This window comes from Lynx canadensis, chromosome B3 (genome assembly GCF_007474595.2).
Source record: "Lynx canadensis isolate LIC74 chromosome B3, mLynCan4.pri.v2, whole genome shotgun sequence".
In the NCBI taxonomy this organism is placed as follows: domain Eukaryota; kingdom Metazoa; phylum Chordata; class Mammalia; order Carnivora; family Felidae; genus Lynx; species Lynx canadensis.
This window is the reverse complement of record NC_044308.2, coordinates 4516780-4533833: the sequence shown is the minus strand read 5'-3', so window position 1 is coordinate 4533833 and position 17054 is coordinate 4516780. Positions and strand designations below refer to the sequence as shown.

General features: G+C 50.9%; 1 protein-coding gene across 2 annotated transcripts in view; it reads left to right on the top strand.

Moving 5' to 3' along the window:
• The window catches only part of ZNF592 (zinc finger protein 592), a 53211-nt gene that overhangs the window by 1145 nt on the left and 35012 nt on the right, over nucleotides 1–17054 (top strand). Inside the window, exon 1 of one of the 2 annotated variants that reach the window (XM_030317309.2) lies at nucleotides 11951–13110. The exons of the other annotated variant lie outside the window; for it this stretch is intronic. The gene's annotated coding sequence lies outside the window, so the exon portion shown is untranslated. Of the gene's footprint in view, nucleotides 1–11950; nucleotides 13111–17054 lie in introns of those variants that run through there. 2 annotated transcript variants of the gene reach the window in all.

Sequence of the window (17054 nt, the reverse complement as noted above, 5' to 3'; positions counted from 1 at the left end):
GCCCCGCCCCAGCGCCGCCGCCGTCGGGCCCGCGCCGCGCAGCCCGCCTCAGGCGGGAGCGCGGGGCGGGAGCGGGAGGCCGGAGCGCAGGGCCCAGGCCCGGGCAGCCCCCTCCGCCGCGCCGCCTGGGCCGGCGCCCAGGCCGAGCCGCCTCCGCCCGCTCCCACCCCACCCCCCCTCCCCGCCCGCGGCCCAGCCGGGTACCGCCGCCAGGCCGGCTCCAGCCCCCGCTCCGCCCCCGGAGCCGCAGCCCGCCCGCCACCGCCGTCGCCATGTTGTGGCTCCCGCAGCCGGCGCTGGCGACGCGCGCGGCCGAGCCGGGCCTGCAGCCGCCGCCGACGCCATGTAAGCGCCCCCCCGCTGTTCCGGGCCGTGCGGGGAGCCTGCGGCCGGGGCCCGCCGCCGCCGCCACCGCGCCTCCCTCCTCACCGCGCCTGCCGTCATATGCCGAGTGCCATCGCACGCCCTCGCCCTTTTCCTCTCCTATACCTGGGCCGAGCCCTATCCCCCAGCGCCGCGGCCTGCATCCGGGCGGGACCCTGCGCGCCGCCCGAGGCGAGGCAGGCACCAATTCTCCCCGACCGCCGCCTGTCTGGCCGCGGGTCCGCCACCCCACCCCGCCCCCGGCACGCGGGGCCGCCTGCCCCTGCCGCCGCGACCCGCCGCCGCCCGCTCCGCCCGCGCAGTGCCGCCCCGGCACGGCCGCTGCCTCCCCGCGCGTGCGGTGGCGGCCGGCCCTCGGCCACAGCCCGCTGGCCCCCCGCCCGGGCGCGCATAACGGTGCCGCTTCGCCCCGCCGGGACGCCCTGTCAGCCCTTCCGTCCCCGCCGCGCCGAGAGCTGGCGCCGTCCTGGGGCGGACACTTCGGGGACCGACCCTCTGGGGCGCCCCGCAGTCCCTGCCCCCCACCTCCGCCCAAGTTCTGACCCTGGGGGAGGCTTCTCCGGGAGCAGACAGGTATTCCTGCTCCAGAGTTGGGGGTCCTCAAGGGGCGACCAGGCCTGTTGATCAGGGTGGAAATTATCTCTCTGCAGGGGCTCTTCCTGCCAACCTGTGTGTGTGTGTGCGTGTGTGTGTGTGTGTGTGTGTGTGTGCGCGCGCGCGTGGGGGGGTGGAGGCTCAATGTGACCCGAGGGAGGACAGGGGAGCGTCTGCTGGACAGATGGCCTCCTGGCCTTGGATCAGCGTGTGTGAGGGGGAGGGGTCCATACGACCTTAGGTATGTCTGTTCCTCAGAACCCCAGGATTATTGGAGCTGCTCAGGGATTTTTAACTTTTTTTTTTTTTTTTTTTTTTTTTTTTTTTTTTGAGTAGGCCAGAGGTGGCATTAAAAGTCCTGGATTGGAATAGATCCACCGGCCCACCCAGGGAAGCATGTCTGGCACCCAGGACTAGCCTAGAATAGGACTTGGGGGTGAGATGGGTGCTGGGCCTAGGGTTGGCCCCCTTGCCTTCAGCTCTGTGTTCATGTACGGCCTGTAGGGTGCATCTGCTTGTGTGTACAGTGTGGCTGAGCATACAGGATGTGGACAGACAGATGCCTGGCCTGGTGGGTGCCTGCTGGGATTTCATGGGTCTGTTTCCTCAAACTCACAGGTACATCACACAGTGAAAGAGAGGAGGAAGCTAATGGTGCTAGCACACATATTTTGCCCATTTTTCCCCAATGGTCGTGGCTTTGATTCACTCAGTAAATTTTTATTGAGCACTTATTACGTGCCGGGCACGGGACTAGGTGTTGGGAGGATGGTGGTAAAGCAGAAAGATATGTTGTAGCTTGAGCTCGTAGCCTAGTGAGAAAGGCCAATAATAAGTAATCTTGAAATTTCATTCACCACCAAATGTTTGTCAACAAACATGTGCCGGGCATTGTTTTCGATGCTGTGAAGAAAGCAAGCAGAAATAACTGCCCTTCTGGAGCTTTCATTTCAGGGCGGGGAGGGGAGAGGGGGAGGGAGGACAGGAAAGTAAAGGATATAGTTCAAAAAAAAAAAAAAAAAAGTAGCCTGTTAAAAGGGGCTAAATGCTAAAGGACAAAAAGAAAATAGGGAAGGAGGATATGAGATGTTGGGTGGGGGTTGAATTTGCATTCAAGTAGCCTGGGAAGGCCTTCTAAGAAGGTGTCTTTTGCATACAACTCTGAAGGAAGTGGTAAACTAATCATTTCAAACAGTGATGAACGCAAGGAAGGAAAGATGAAGAGAGTGGTAAGAGTAATGGGCCTTGATTTGATTTGGGGGCTTAGGGAGGGCTTCCCTGAGGAAGTGACGTCTGGGGTGAGACCCGAAGGAGGGTTAAGAGTTAACCATGTGTGGAGCAGCACGGAGCTTGGCAAGTTGGAGGAAGCGAAAGAGGCCTGTGTGGCTGGAGGGGGAAAAGGAGAGGGGAGGTAAGTCTGTAGAGAGGTGAGGGAGATCACAGGGGGCCCTGCGGACAGAATGCCTCCCCCCTCTAACTCTGGTTTGTATCTCCAGTGAAATTAGGAACCTTTGGAGGGTTTTAAGTGATTGACATGATGACATTTACATTCTAAAAGGTCTCTGGCCTCTGTCTGGGGAATGGACTTTGAGATAAGCAGGTAAGGCGAGGCTTTCTGTGTTGAGGGCCTAACTATTTGATCTGCCTCAGAAAAGCGAAAAGCCTTTAGAGTAGTTTAGGAGAGAGCTTTTCCCTCAGAGTCTACTTTGTGCAGCTTTTAGGAAGGGAAAGGAAGACGAGTTAGCATTTATGGAGCGCCTGCTAGACGGGAGAAACAATTTGGGAGACTTTGGCAAACATCATATTTGACTTACTCCTCTGCAGTTTGAGAGAAAGGGCTTGTCCTGCCCCTTTACAGACACGAGCGCAGAAGGGATAGGAAACAAGTCCTGAGGGGTTAGATGACTTATCCAGAAACCACATTTGTAACATAATCTGAATTCAAACCCAGGTCTTCCTGATCCCAGAGCCCAGTGGCTCTGGAACCAGACTACCGGTTGCTTCTGCCACTTGCTAAGGGAATGATTTTGAGTTTGATCTCTTGTGTGCCTCAGTTTCCTTTTTGGAAAGGCCTCAAGCTTTACCCAACTTAAATGCAGATAAAAGTACCTACCTCACAGGACTGTTGTGTGTATCAAATTAACCAAGCCATAGCACTCACCTCGGATGTTAGTTGCTATTATTACTTAAATTTTTAAAACTTTCATGTTGCCTCTTAACCATATTGCGGTCACTTTGGATGAGATTCAATATATGGATAATTTAATTCTCAGATTTTGTGAGACTCTTTTCTCCTCCCTTTTCCTCCAAACGACTTAATGCCAGTGTTCCACCTGATCAACCTTTCAACATTGATCTCACCTTTCATTCTTGACACTGTGCTAGGACTTATGGATACAAAGTGAGTTTCTTCTCTGCAGAAGTTCAGGGTATCCAGAGGTAGGTCAGATATTGAAACAGATGAAGCACAATGTACTTAAGTTCTCTAACGCACCTGTAGTTAGCTGTTATAAGCTGTAAGAACTAAATGCCTGGGGGAGTAGGGAAGGCTTCAGGGCAGAAGTGAATTTTGAACTGGGCTTTGGAGGAAGCAAAGGAGTTTTGTAGGCAAGTAAGACTGGCCAAAGGACATTCTAGGTAGAGAGAGCTATATATGAAAGCATGGAGCCTTGAGAGGCTTGGCTTGTTTGGGTAGGAGGCTGGAAAGCTGAGTTGGAGCTGTGAAAGGCGGGTCAAGTTTGGATTTTATCCTACAAGCCATGGAGGGTATTAGATGAGTATTAGATACATCAGAGAGTATTAGACGCATCAAATACACACCATGACGGGTGTTGGAGTTAGAGAGTGGAGACAGATGTCATCCTGGGGGTGGCTTTATTTTGGTGGGATCACTATGTTTCAGGATCTGGTTCTCAGTTTTGTAGACCCAAAATTCAGTTTTGTAAGGCACTTGGAGCTGATTGGATCCAGGCAGACTGACTCACTAACCAAACTTGGAAGAGACTGATGCATAAACTCAGGGTATTAACTGGCCATGAGAAATGAAACTGCAGAATGACAGATGTTCTGTCCTCTGGCCATCTCCCTCCCCACCGCACCCCACCCCCTCTGGCCAGGGCTGAGACATTTTAACAAAATCTTGCTCCTCAATTCCTGTCTGTTTTCCTCATGCCCATGAAAACCCATCCTTTTTGTTAACATAATCTTTACTTAAGCTCTGTACAGCATGGCCAACCATGATTATTCATTGATAGAATGGATGATTCTGTATCCTGTGGGTTGGATCATATGTTTGTGAATCTTAAGGAAGAGGAGGAATAACTTTTTTAGAAATAAAATACTGGAAAAGGGGGTTCCTTAGAAGCGGTATGCAGATTCTAAGTGGTGTGGGTAGTCTTGAAGCTAAAGGGTGGTTGTGGACAGATGCATTGGAAATTGTTCTGGGGGCAGAGGTCTGTGAACTCTTGGTTGCACTTGAGGAGAGATTAGTTTAGAATGTTCATCTTCCCTACACGTTGGAGACGGAAAAGAAAGTAGTAATGCCTGCCCTCTACTCAGCCTGGTCACGGTGAGCTTTCCTACTGGACTGGAGTGAGTCTTCGCGGGGTTTGGGTTTCATCCTCACACTTGTCTCTACTTGAGCAAAACTGGGAAGAGTGGTGGATCTCCTAGAAGTTTTGAGTTTGTGCTTTTCTGTAGTGAAAAATAAAATCCAAATAGACTAACCTAGATTGTGGACTAATTATTTTTATTTTAAAACTCTAAAAATAATTACACAAGCACTTTCATGTAGAAAATTTAGGGGCCGCAGGTATACAAAAGAAACAGAACTGACTGATAAATCCTATAACCTAGAACCACCGTTAACATTTGAATAATTTAGTGTTTGTATTAGATCTTTGTCTCCAACTCTGTCTTTCTATGTAACTTGGTTTTGACTTTTTCTTTGGCTACAAAATTAGGAACATCCTGAATAGGAGAGAATTCTGAGTGTTGACATCCATGAGGTGAAGTGATTGCATGTACATGAAAATCTGTGTCTGTTTCCATTTCTGGGCATCTGGTCCAGTGTCCTCCCCCTTCATGTTCTAGGAGTGTTGGGCGTGAGATCCATTAGCTAATTAATTTTAAGAAATGTTTTAGGAGATGAGAGTGCTGCCTCAGCCAACCGTTCACTTTTATTTGAAGTGGGAAGTGTGTATGTGTGTTGAAATGACATATCTGATCCTTTTTATGACTCAAAGAAAAGTTAATGAACACCTTTCAAGTTTGGTGTCACCACAGAGTCATTCTTCAAACCCATCAGCACTTCTGGGCTGTCCTCTGTTCACTGTATGACTTTGGGTAAGTCCTTTACACTCTCCGCTTTAGATTCTGAAGGTGTTGTATCAAGTAGGAATCGTGGCCGCTTTTCTCATTAACACATTCCAGGGGACGAGAAGGCTGATGTTGTCTATGCTGGTGATTGATTGTGGAGAGACTGCCACAATATTGAGTGAGAAAAAGGAGTACCTCTGCTGAACAGATTAACTCCAGGCCTCCAATCAGCATGTGGGGATGGGGGGTTCAGGTCTGTATAACTTTGTTACCTCTATTTGTGAGGGCTCTACCGTGATTGGAGGGCGCCCTCCCCACCTGCCCCGGGAAAATGCTCTGAGAAGTCCAGAGGTGGCGTTAAGGGCCTTGGGCACAACTAAATCTCCAGGCTTCTCCAGAGAATCAAGACCTACCACCCTCTAGTTTGCCTCAGAATGGACCCCCCCCTCCTGTCTGCAGAGCAGAGTTTACTGCGAGATCTCCTTCCCTCTGAGTGGTGTGGGGTCTGGCGGTTTTTTACTTTTGTTTCTAGTTTTGCCTGTCACTTGAATTTTCTACAGATTTACAGATCATCTTTACAAAAACAAATAATCAGTGAGTCTATTTTCATTTGGGAGATAAACGTTGAAGGCCCTAAAGCAAAAACTCACACTCCCCGGGGCTGTGTCCCTCCAAGCCCCCCCTCCCCGCTCACTTCGGGGCAGGTGCCTCTGTTAGAGGGGAGGTGAACTGGGCTGGGACCTCTGACTGGGAGGGGCCGTGAGCCCTGAGGGCCAGGGCTGCGCCATCTGGGAGGAGTGATTGGAGGGTGACTTGGCTGGGTGTTTTCTTCAGGAGGGCTTTTATTTTCTTATTTTTATTTTTTATTTTTTTGGAGGTGAAAGCAGAGTTTATTGAAGATAGAGCACAATTAACAGACGGAGTGAGTGTCCAGGAGATTCGGAAAGGAAAGGAGGGAGTCCCCTCTTCAGGAATGCTTTTAAAGAAATCACTCCTCTGGGTGCGGCCCCCAGGCCTTCTTCCGTGGTCCACACGCTCAGTCTCCCGCATGTCTACATGGGGAGGGGGGGATGCTCGAGGCCTTGGTGTTACGACCGACCGGGGCCGGCGGGGGGGAGGGGTCATGGAACTGTAAAGACAGGGGTTCCCGTGTGTGAGCCTCACGTGCATTCCCAGGATTTCCCTGCTTCTGGGGGGTCAGGTCATTCTGGGTGTGACGCGGGGGAGGGGTGGCTTCTTCTTCCTCATTTTCATCCAGCCTTTGGGCATAGGAGCATCTTACCGACGCTGCCCTTGGCAGGTTGGAGTTGAACGTGAGCTGGTGGAGTGGGTTCTGGCTCCACCTGTGTTCCCCGGCTTGCTGCGGTTTACAGCGTTCTACTCCTCCCTGCCAATTCACCTGCTAAAGTTGAAGTTGTTTCTTAGCGAGCCAAAGGGCAGAGTGAGACCCGAGAGAGGTTTTGAAGGCAGGTGTCCATTGTAACTGCAGGCCTCTCAGGGTTATTCCAGGGCCTGAGAACACGTCTGAGGCAGAGGTTTGGCATTTTCAGAGGAGACGGGAGCCCAGGGGTGGGCAGTGAGCAGCTGTTCAGATGCTTCTGGGGCTTGGCCCAGTCGAGGCTCTCGTCTGCATGGGCAGGGGCTGCTCTCTGCCTTGTTACACAGACTCTGCAGACCTGAGCTGAACCGGCCGAGTTGTAAAAACCACTTCACTGTCTGAGACTTCATTAAGGCTATAAATCTTCAGGCCCTTAAAAATATTAGATGTGTGATTAATTCTACCATTATTCTTAATTAGAATGTTTACTTGTATTTAAAATCCTGTGGAGTCTTTCTCTAACTGGGCCATCATCGATCAGTAATCTCCAGTTGCTTATGAAAGGCCTACCCTGGGGGCGCCTGGGTGGCGCAGTCGGTTAAGCGTCCGACTTCAACCAGGTCACGATCTCGCGGTCCGTGAGTTCGAGCCCCGCGTCGGGCTCTGGGCTGATGCCTCAGAGCCTGGAGCCTGTTTCCGATTCTGTGTCTCCCTCTCTCTCTGCCCCTCGCCCGTTCATGCTCTGTCTCTCTCTGTCCCCAAAATAAATAAACGTTGAAAAAAAAAAAAAAAAGAAAGGCCTACCCTGGGTCCAACCCGGAGCTGGGCGCCCTGTGGCACATAAAAGACTCATGTGAGATGAACTTTGCCCTCAAGGAGTTCCCCCACTGAAAGCAATTAGAGAACACTTTGCTTCCAGACCAGACGTGTCTTAAGGGGGCTTTTCTTTCTGAGGGTGGTGGTTACTTTCACACAGGCCACCCCTCTGAGATGGCTGGGGTTACCTCTGGGGAACATTCTCTGGTACCCAAAATGGATTGGCTGGCCCTCTGGGAGGAGGGAGGTGGCGGCGATGATGTAGTCTCATCTTTCATTTCTTCCCTTGTCTCCCTTTGCTGCTTCTCCAAGCACCTGAACCCTTCAGGAGAAGGTAGCCAGCTACCCACAAAATATGCACCCAGTGCTGTCGTCCCATCATTACGGCCCCAGGCCTCCGAGTCTAAGGCTTTTGCATTTCCACTTGGACTCCCCTTTTAAAATATTTACACCCCCCTGGGAGAGGTCAGACTCTTAGCAGTTCATCACCAAATAGTAGCTTTAATTACCAAGAATTAATTAAGTCAACTGAGAGAAAGACTGGGACCCAGGCAGGCACTTGGGGGCAAGAGTGTCCGAAGGGACAGACTCCCACATGGCAGGACAGCAGCGAGGGCAGCACCGGAAACTTCCATGCACATGAGTTGCCGCGCGCAGGTCCCGCTAACTATGGGGTCACCCCGGTCGTCTTGCTGCCTGAGGCCGAGGGGGCAGCATGGGCACAGTCCTAGCCCTGGGCCAGGGGGGCCTTGAGGCAGACGTGGACTTTGGGCCGAGTCTTAAAGGGTTGGGAAGAAAGTTTTTTCCTTCATTTAAAAAATAATACAATACTCACTGGAAAATTTTGGAACGTTCAAGGGGAGAACAAATCTGCCATAATTTCATTCCTCGTGATAGATGGCTGAAATGAGAGGCAGCAGGGGGGGGGGGGGCTAATTCTTTTCCAGTGTAAGTCAGAGTGTGTTTCCTCTTCCCACGTCCTCCCGAAACCTTCCTTCTAAGTGCAAGAGTCAGCCCTTGCCGTGGGCCCTCCGTGGTCTGCCTCCTCCCCCGTCTCCTCTGGCTCCCTCTACTCTGGTGTGGGCTCCTTGCCTGCGCCAGGCACTTTCCTGCTTCAGGGCCTTTCCACCTGCTCTTCTGTCTGCCCCAAACCTCTTCTCCCCACTGTTCACCTGGCTTACTCTCTCACTTTTTTCAGAATTGAAAAAGCAGTTACTCTGATTTCTGATTTCAGTTGAGGAGCTCCTGTTGAGGAAGGTTGTAGGACTCCTTGACATCATGCATCTGCCTGTCAGTGTCTGTGTGTCTCCATCCTGTGGAATGTCAGCACCTCATGGGCAGGGACCTGGCACATAGCAGGTGCACAGTTACTATTACGGAGTGAGTACGTGTGCATGCATGAGCCCAGTGTGTGTGTGTGTGTGTGTGTGTGTGTGTGTGTGTTGTGGAAATGGAGCGGGAAAGGACGGTGTGGCTAGAAGCTGGAGGGAAAGAACGGGCGTGGATGGTGTGGAGAGTGGGGATGCTCTCGGCGGGGACGTTGGTTAGAGACTTGATTCAGGTTGATCGGTCTCTGCAATCTTCTCTCTTACTGCTGCGTTGAAGGGGAAGGCCGTGATTTGGTGGTTTGAGGCAGGTGCAGAAGCACCTGGTGAAATATAAAGTCAGTCGACTTGGCCTCGGCCTAGCATGTGAACGTTGTCAAAAGCCTGGCCCGAGGCTGGAGCTGTGGTAGGCTAGAGGAAACCACATGAGGCTGTTGAGAAAAGTGAGTGACCTGAGGAAAGTGGTGTTTGGGGAAGACTGGTCTTCGGGAGACACGCGGGACGACCGTTGGGAGAGTCTGAGGGGGTGAGGAAAGAGGCGACAAGTGTAAGGATGTGGAGCAGATGACCTCAGGGAGACGTGGCCATGGCAGGATGCTCCCCAGCTTCTGTGTGGCTGCCCTGACAAGGGCGTCCAGCACTCCCGACTTGGTAGAGCTCAGAGTATTGTCCGTGGCTTCAGATGAGTTTTGGAAGCAGATGGGTGTCAGTAGGAGAACGGGGAAGGGGAGGGACCTCCTTAGGTTCAGGAGGTCGATGGGCCTGGTGGTGTGAGGTCGTATCCTGCACCGGGCCTGCGCTCATAGGCTGTGACCCGGGACTGGAGCCTTTCTTCTCTTCCTGCTCTGCTGTCTGAGAGCGGCTGTCCGTACTCCTGGCTTTTCTTCCGAAACTACACACATACCAGAGGAGTATCTGAAATCCATTTGTTCGATCACCTCCTTTCAAGTTCATTTTCTGTCTCCATAGTTTTATCTGTTTCTCAAAACAAATTGTCTTTGACTCACAAACCCATTTGGATTGAATTAATTGACTGGAAATACTTATTTCTAAATGGTTTCTGTTTCATTAGGCCTCTAGCCTGTTTTTAAAAAGGCTTTTGCCAAGATGAGATCAGTGGAGAAGTGATTTTGGTATCATCAGCTTCTCTGTGATCTTTTGGTACAAGTTATGTTTTGAGATTGGCGTTTCTGATGTGTTCATTCCTAGAATAAGTATTTGAGTGCCTGCTATGTGCCAGGCACTATCTTAGGCCCTGGGAAACAAACAAAAATCTTACCTTCATGGGGCTCGTATTCTAGTGTGTGTAAACAAGTAGCAGGTAAGAATAAAGATAACAATTAAAAATAAAGTATGAGAGAGGGTGAAAAGTCTTATGGAGAAAAACAAAGCAGGGATGGAGGTTTGGGTGTGGAGGCAGATTTTCTGTTTTAAATACAGAAGTCAGGGACGTCTCACTGATAAAAAGACACCTGGGTGGAGATCTGCAGGAGCGGGAGAGAGGACCATGCAGATATCTGAGGGAAGAGCAAGCAGGGTAGAGAGAAGAACAAGAGACAAAGTCCCTGAAGCCCCAGAAAGCTTGAGGGGTTTCAGGATGAGTAGCAAGGAGGGCAGGGTGGCTGGGGCCGGAGTGAGGTGGGGACAGTATGGGAGAGGAGGCCTGAGTGGTCCTACTGGGCTTGTAAATCCTACTGGGGACCTGAATGAGATGGGAGGCCTGGAGTAGCTGTGCAGAGCCACGGTGGACTCCCCCTTCTTTCTGGAAGCGTCACCCTCGCTGCCAGTATTGAGGCCGGGGGGCTTCTGCAGTGGCTCTTGGCTAAGAGTGGGTGTTGGGGGTCCGAATCATCTGGAAGCCTCTCTCGGGCCAGCTTCTAGTCCATCTAGGACTCTGGGGTCACCTGGAGCACGTGTGCCATTTCTAGGACTCACGCGAGGCCGATGCCATTGCTCTGTAACCACCAGGTACCTGTCACAGCTTCAGGTTCCTGGGCTCACTCCACTGCTAGTAGTCCATTTCCAGGTAGGCCCAGAAGTCTGGACCGTGCTTTGGTCCACAGACCGTGGTTCTCAGCCCCAGAAACACCTGTCACCCTGTGGTGGTTTTAAAAGATGCCTGGCCCCGCCCCTAAAGCTTCTGATCGAATTGGCCTGATGTGGGCTTTAGTATTAGCAGAGCTCCCAATGTGCATCCAGGCCCAGAATCACTCCTTTAAGGATATTTAAATAAGCCTTGTCCCTGGCACTTGATGGAGACACTGGAACGGGTAACTGTGAGTGAGAGACTCGAGCCCCTCTGGGACGGAGGGCCGGTCCCCTTGCCAGGAACAGCAAAAACCTTTCACAGTGATAAAAACTCCTCGGTTTATGTACTTTATCTCATTTCATTACCTTACCTCTCTGGCCTCGGTTTCCTTGCTTGTAGAGTCAGTGGCTTAAATTTAATGGTTTTCGGGAGTCTCTCTGGCTCTGGCAGTTCCTAATCTTTCAGGTGTTGGACGACCCTCTAATGAGAACGATGTTCTAGGACACTGTTTTCTGATCCGGGTCTTACAACACCCTCAGGTGCGCCATAATTACGGCAAGGGTCGCAGCGAATGTCTCGATGGCAGATTGAAGGGAGACGTGCGCCATCTCCAATGGCCCCCTGGGAAGAGAGGGTGATGGAAAATTTAAATGTGAAGTCTGACCTCCCAGTTCAGAGTTCCTGGTGGAAGGACAGCTTGGTCCTTGGGGGGCGGACGGGAGCCTGAGCGTTTTTCTTGGCTCTGCCACTCACTGGTGGGTTCCTTGTGAAGTGGGAATCATGGTTTATAAACTGTAAAGCTTCTGTAAATCCAAGGGTTGTAGGGTGACTGGGGTGGGGTGGAGGGGGCAGCCAGCCTGGGTCAGTGAAGCCTGATGCTGAGGTTTGCCGGCCTCTCTCTGTAGCCAACTGTGTTCCTGGCTACAGGGGACGGTTTGAGTAACCTGACAGAACCCAGTGGCTGCAGGCTAAGGTTAACCTGGAGTGAATGACCAGGCACGTTGACGGGGGCACCCCGGAGCTAACTTGCTTGGGACATCTTGTGTAAAACACCCACCTACCCGGCGCCCCGGTCTCTGACCTTTGTCCTCATTGGGGTAGCACAGTGTCTGCTTCTCAGTTTACGTTTTGAACTGTGGTGTTCCAAATAAGAAAAAGAAAGTTCAGGGGGGGAGAAAGGTTTTTGTTTCCCTTCTGTAGAATTGAGACCGTGCGTTTCCCTCCTTTCCCTTCTAAATTTTTCCATTAATATTGTGTCTATCTCTCTTTAGAATCCCAAGTAAATGCTAGCCTTTCAAAGTTAAGACAGAAATGAAGTCAAGCGAGGGAATGCAGAATTAAGAGTGCACGTGAGCAGAATTTGAAATGTGACTTTGCGTTCTGTCGTTTGTGGGCTCGCAGAGCCGAGGGGCCAGTACCCAGTTTCTCCCCGCTGGCCGATTAAACCCACGTTTCAGGGTGTTGTGGCCGAGCGTGAAGGAGTTTCTAAAGTTCTGAGGTGGTTCTAATGCTCGGTGACCGTGAAGATCACCGAGTTTTAAAAAAATGGGTTCTGCCAGCTTTTTGGTATCTTCTGTCATTCTTTCCCCCTGCCCAGTGCTTGCCCTTCCTGCTCCTCCCCACCTGTGACTGCCCCCCCCCCCCCCTATCTGCTGCGGTCCCTCTGCCCACTCCTGGGCCCTCTTCCTCCGCTCCAGCAGGCCTCCTGAGCTGTGTGGAGGGGTAGCCGGCCTTCCCTTCCCTTGTCTCTGTCCCCTGTGTGTGCTTCCAAGCAGCCTGACATTTGGGGATCCAGCAGCCTGCTGGGGCACTCTGACGTTGTGGCATAATACTTAACAAACACATGCATTTGCTGTGTTGAAGGCAGTGTTGTAAGAGCTTTACAAATGTTAACTCACTGAGTCCCTGCAACAGTTTCCCGTTTTACATATGGGGAAACTGAGACACAGATGTGTGCAAACCTCCGTAGGTCAAATGGCTAGTGAGCGTGGCTGAGGTTGGAACCCGGGCAAAGTCTGTGCTCTGAACCACCACATCATGGCCGGGGAGGGCAGATGGTCTGGGGCCCGCAGAAGTTTTATCTTTGAGTATGGGGCTTTGAGTTTACGTTTGGAGAGTTTTCTCAGGGTCTGACCTAGACTTTTATTATTGTGATTAGCACCTTAACTGAGACATTTGCCATCAGGCCTATTAAAAAACATCTTCTTTTGTTTCTTTCCTTAGGTAGTGTTTGGAAACCATGTGCCTAGGCAGATGTTATGCCTTTCTCCATAGCTCCACACTCCCAGCAACGCTCACCACACCCTTGTTTTGAGAACCTCTCTGAGGTATGATGTCTAGGCTGACCTGAGCTGGCCTTGAAGAGACACAAGTGACGTCTTTATGTTCCTCGGTGTTGTGTTTTGTTTTTTAAACTGTGGCCAGATATACGTAAAGACACTGACCATTTTAACCATTTTTCAGTGCACTGTTCGGTAGCCTCCAGTACGTTCACGATGGTACAGCCATCACCACCCTCCAGAATCTTTCATCATCCCAGAATGAAACCCTGTACCCATGAAACACTAACTCCCTGTCCTCTCTCCCCTCAACCCCTGGTACGCACTGTCGTACTTTCTGCCTTCATGACCTTGACTACTCTAGGGAGCCTGGATTCCTAGGCGAAATCATACACTATTTGTCCTTTTACGCCTGGCTGTTTTCACTTAGCATGATGTCCTCAGGGTTCATCCATGCTGTAGCATGTGTCAGACCTTTAAGCCTTTTTAAGGCTGAATAATATTCCATTGCCTGTTTATATCACATTTGGTTTATCCATTCATCTATTGATGGACACGGTTGCTTTCATTTTCTGGGTATCATGAACAATGCTGTTGTGAACGTGGGTATAAAGATTACTCCTTGAGACCCTGCGTTCAGTTCTTTTGGGTATATACCCAGAGGCGGAGTTGCTAAATCGCATGGTAATTCTATGTTTAATTTTCATCAGGAACCACCATATTGTTTTCCATAGCGGCTGCACCTTTTTTTATTCCTACCGGCAACGCACAAGGGTTCTAACTTCTCCACGCCCTTGCCGACCCTTGTTCTTTCCTTCTTTTTTAAAATAATGGCCATCCTAGTGGGTGTGACACTGGTGGTTATCTAGCTGGACTCACAGGGTCCACTAGGCAAGGGTCTGGTCCTGAGAGGGCAAAAGTATACACACATAGAGACAATAACGGATAAACGTCCACGTGCTCCTCGCCCACGTCCAGGAGTTGTTTGTGGCAAAACTTGTTTCATTCATAAAAACCCTCCCTGCCCTTTCCTCCTGCTCTGTGTCATTTCGAGACAAATCCCAGATATCACATCATTCTGTCTGTAAATATTTTATTACGTGTCTTAAAAAGATAAGGAATTTTAATATTCCATTTTGTCTGCTGGTAGAAAGGCACACAGAGGTGTTTCTTTAGATACCTGTTCTCTGCTGTCCCCTTGGAATGTCAGGGGCACATACAGCAGGCACACCGTTGGGCACCCGGATGTCGGATCTGTTGCCATATTGCCTTGTTGGTAAAAAGCTGCCTTGGCTGGTGCCTCGCTTTCCTGAAGAAGGCTGACTGCCCTTGGTCTGAGGAGCCATGGTGAAAGAGCCCACCCGGTCTCTGTTTGTTTATTTATTAATGTTTTTATTTATTTTTGAGAGAGAGAATGAGCAGGGGAGGGAAGGGGGAGAGAGGGGGAGACACAGAATCTGAAGCAGGCTCCAGGCTCTGAGCTGTCAGCACACAGCCCGACGCGGGGCTCGAACTCACGGACTGTGAGATCATGACCTGAGCTGAAGTCGGACGCTTAACCGACTGGGCCACCCAGGCGCCCCCACCTGGTCTCTGTTGAGAGGGGAAGGAGAGAAGAGGGAGGAAGAAGCGGTGTGTGTGTGTGTGTGTGTGTGTGTGTGTGTGTGTGTGTGTGTGTGAGAGAGAGAGAGAGAGAGAGAGAGAGAGAGAGAGAGAGAGAAGGGAACCACAGAGATACCCCAAGAGTAATAGCATGTTCCTTGCTCCCACCTCCTCACCCCTGCCCCCCGAAAACCTTTTGGTTTTGAAATCTCTGGGACCTCACTTTGCTTGTGGTAGATGAGACCCAGAATATACACAGAGCCCCCAAACACGAGGGTGCCAGAAGTGAGGAAAAAGTAATCCTGCGGAATGGCCACGTTTTCTTGGCTGGGGCCCTTTTGTTCAGGGAGTGGAGGCTTGGTTCCCAACAGGTCTGAGGCTACCAGCTCTTTGTTTAATTTTGGGCGTCCCTACTACTAGGAGATGATGCTTTTACAAAACTCAGTGGGAGGGACTCCTTGAGGAGGAGGCCGTGTGATCAAGGAGGAGTCCTGTCCCTCTTGCTTCTTAGTCTCTGTTCTGTTCCTTTCTAACAAAATGCAGTGCCCAGTTAGTGCTGAGATCTGTTTGCAAGTAATGAAAGGGAAAGGGGGTGCAGGTTACAGAGTATCAGTTTTTGTCTCAGTTCTCAGCTCCGTTTAAACTTTGTTTTTGTCTATACCTAGTTTCCATTTCTATCATCTCAGTGAGCTGTCAGGTGCTGCCTAATCCCAACTCCCTCCAGTTTTATCCTCTCTTTTTATCTTAAAAACAAAAAAAACAAAAACAAAAACAGTTTTTTTGAGATAAGATTCACATGCCATGCAATTCACCCATTTATTTATTTATTTAAAAAAATTTTTTTAATGTTTCTATTTATTTTTGAGACAGAGAGAGACAGAGCATGAACAGGGAGGGGCAGAGAGAGAGGGAGACACAGAATCCGAAGCAGGCTCCAGGCTCCGAGCTGTCAGCACAGAGCCTGACGCGGGGCTCGAACTCACACACTGCGAGATCATGACCTGAGCCGAAGTCGGATGCTCAACCGACTGAGCCACCCAGGCGCTCCATGCAATTCACCCATTTAAAGCACACAACTGAATGATTTTTAGTATATTCACAGAGTTGTATCCCCTTTTCTGAAGACTTAAGTCTACCCTGTGCCCTGCTCAGAGGTAGCCCTCCGTTTCTACTGATGTCACACTGTTTCCATCCTCAAGATGAGTGACCTTATTGTGGGGATGTTGGCCCGTAGACCCCTTCCACCGATCCAGCATTTTCACTTAATCAGCCATGTAGGAGCCCAGGATTCATGGCCACGTGCTACTCTGGGCAGACCCCTTCCCACTGGCAAGGCCCCACCGACCACTCAAGGTCTCTCTGTTTACGAAGGAATTTTAAAAAGTGAAACACAAATAACGTTGCAAACTTGCCAGCTGCTTGACTAGTAATAAACCTGCTTAGGATTCCATGGCTCTCCTTGAGCAATCTGAGTTCTGGACGGATGAGCCTGTCAAATCATTCCCCCTTTCTAATGGTGGATTACCTTCCAGTAAACACACTGGAGCTTAAAAAGAGACAATGAAGACATGAGCAATTATGCAATGTGTCAGGTGGTGGGAAGGGCTTTGAAGAAAAAACAAGTAAAGGACAGAGATTGATGGTGTGACCGTGAGGGTGGGGACTGGGATGTTACATACATTGGTCACAGGAGGCTTCTGGCAAAAGGACATTTGAGTGAAGACTGGATGGAAGTGAGCAGTGAGCCCCTCAAGATCTGAGGAGAAGGGCAGTCCTAGCAGAGGGAACAGTAGACTAAAAGGCTCTGAGCAGGGGTGTGTTTGAGGAACAGGGCAGAGGCCTGTGTGCGCCTGAGCCAACTGGGTGACAGAGACAGGTGTGGGAGACGGGGCACTTAGACCTTCCTGGCCACGGAGGCTGCGGTGATGGCCGGAGCTCGCTCTGTGTGAGATGGGACCGTGTTGAAGGGGTTCAAGGACAGGAGGAATGTGATCTGATGGGTGGTTTGTTTTCTTTTTTTTTAATGTTTATTTGTGAGAGAGTGCATGTGCCAGCAGGGGAGGGGCAGAGAGAGAGAGGGAGACACAGAATCCGAAGCAGGCTCCAGGCTCTGAGCTGTCAGCACAGAGCCCGACGCGGGGCTCGAACTCACATGCCACGAGATCATGACCTGAGCTGAAGTCAGATGCTTCACTGACTGAGCCACCCAGGCGCCCCTGGTGGGTGTTTCTAGAGCAGCAATCTGGCTGCTGTGTTGGGAATGAGCAGTAGAGGCGAGGGTAGCAGACTTTTGCTGGGACCCAGGAGGGAGAGGTGGTGACGGCTGGAGGCAGGAAACGGTTGCATTTGGAGATGTTTTGAAGGAACACTTGACGGGATTTGCTCTTGGA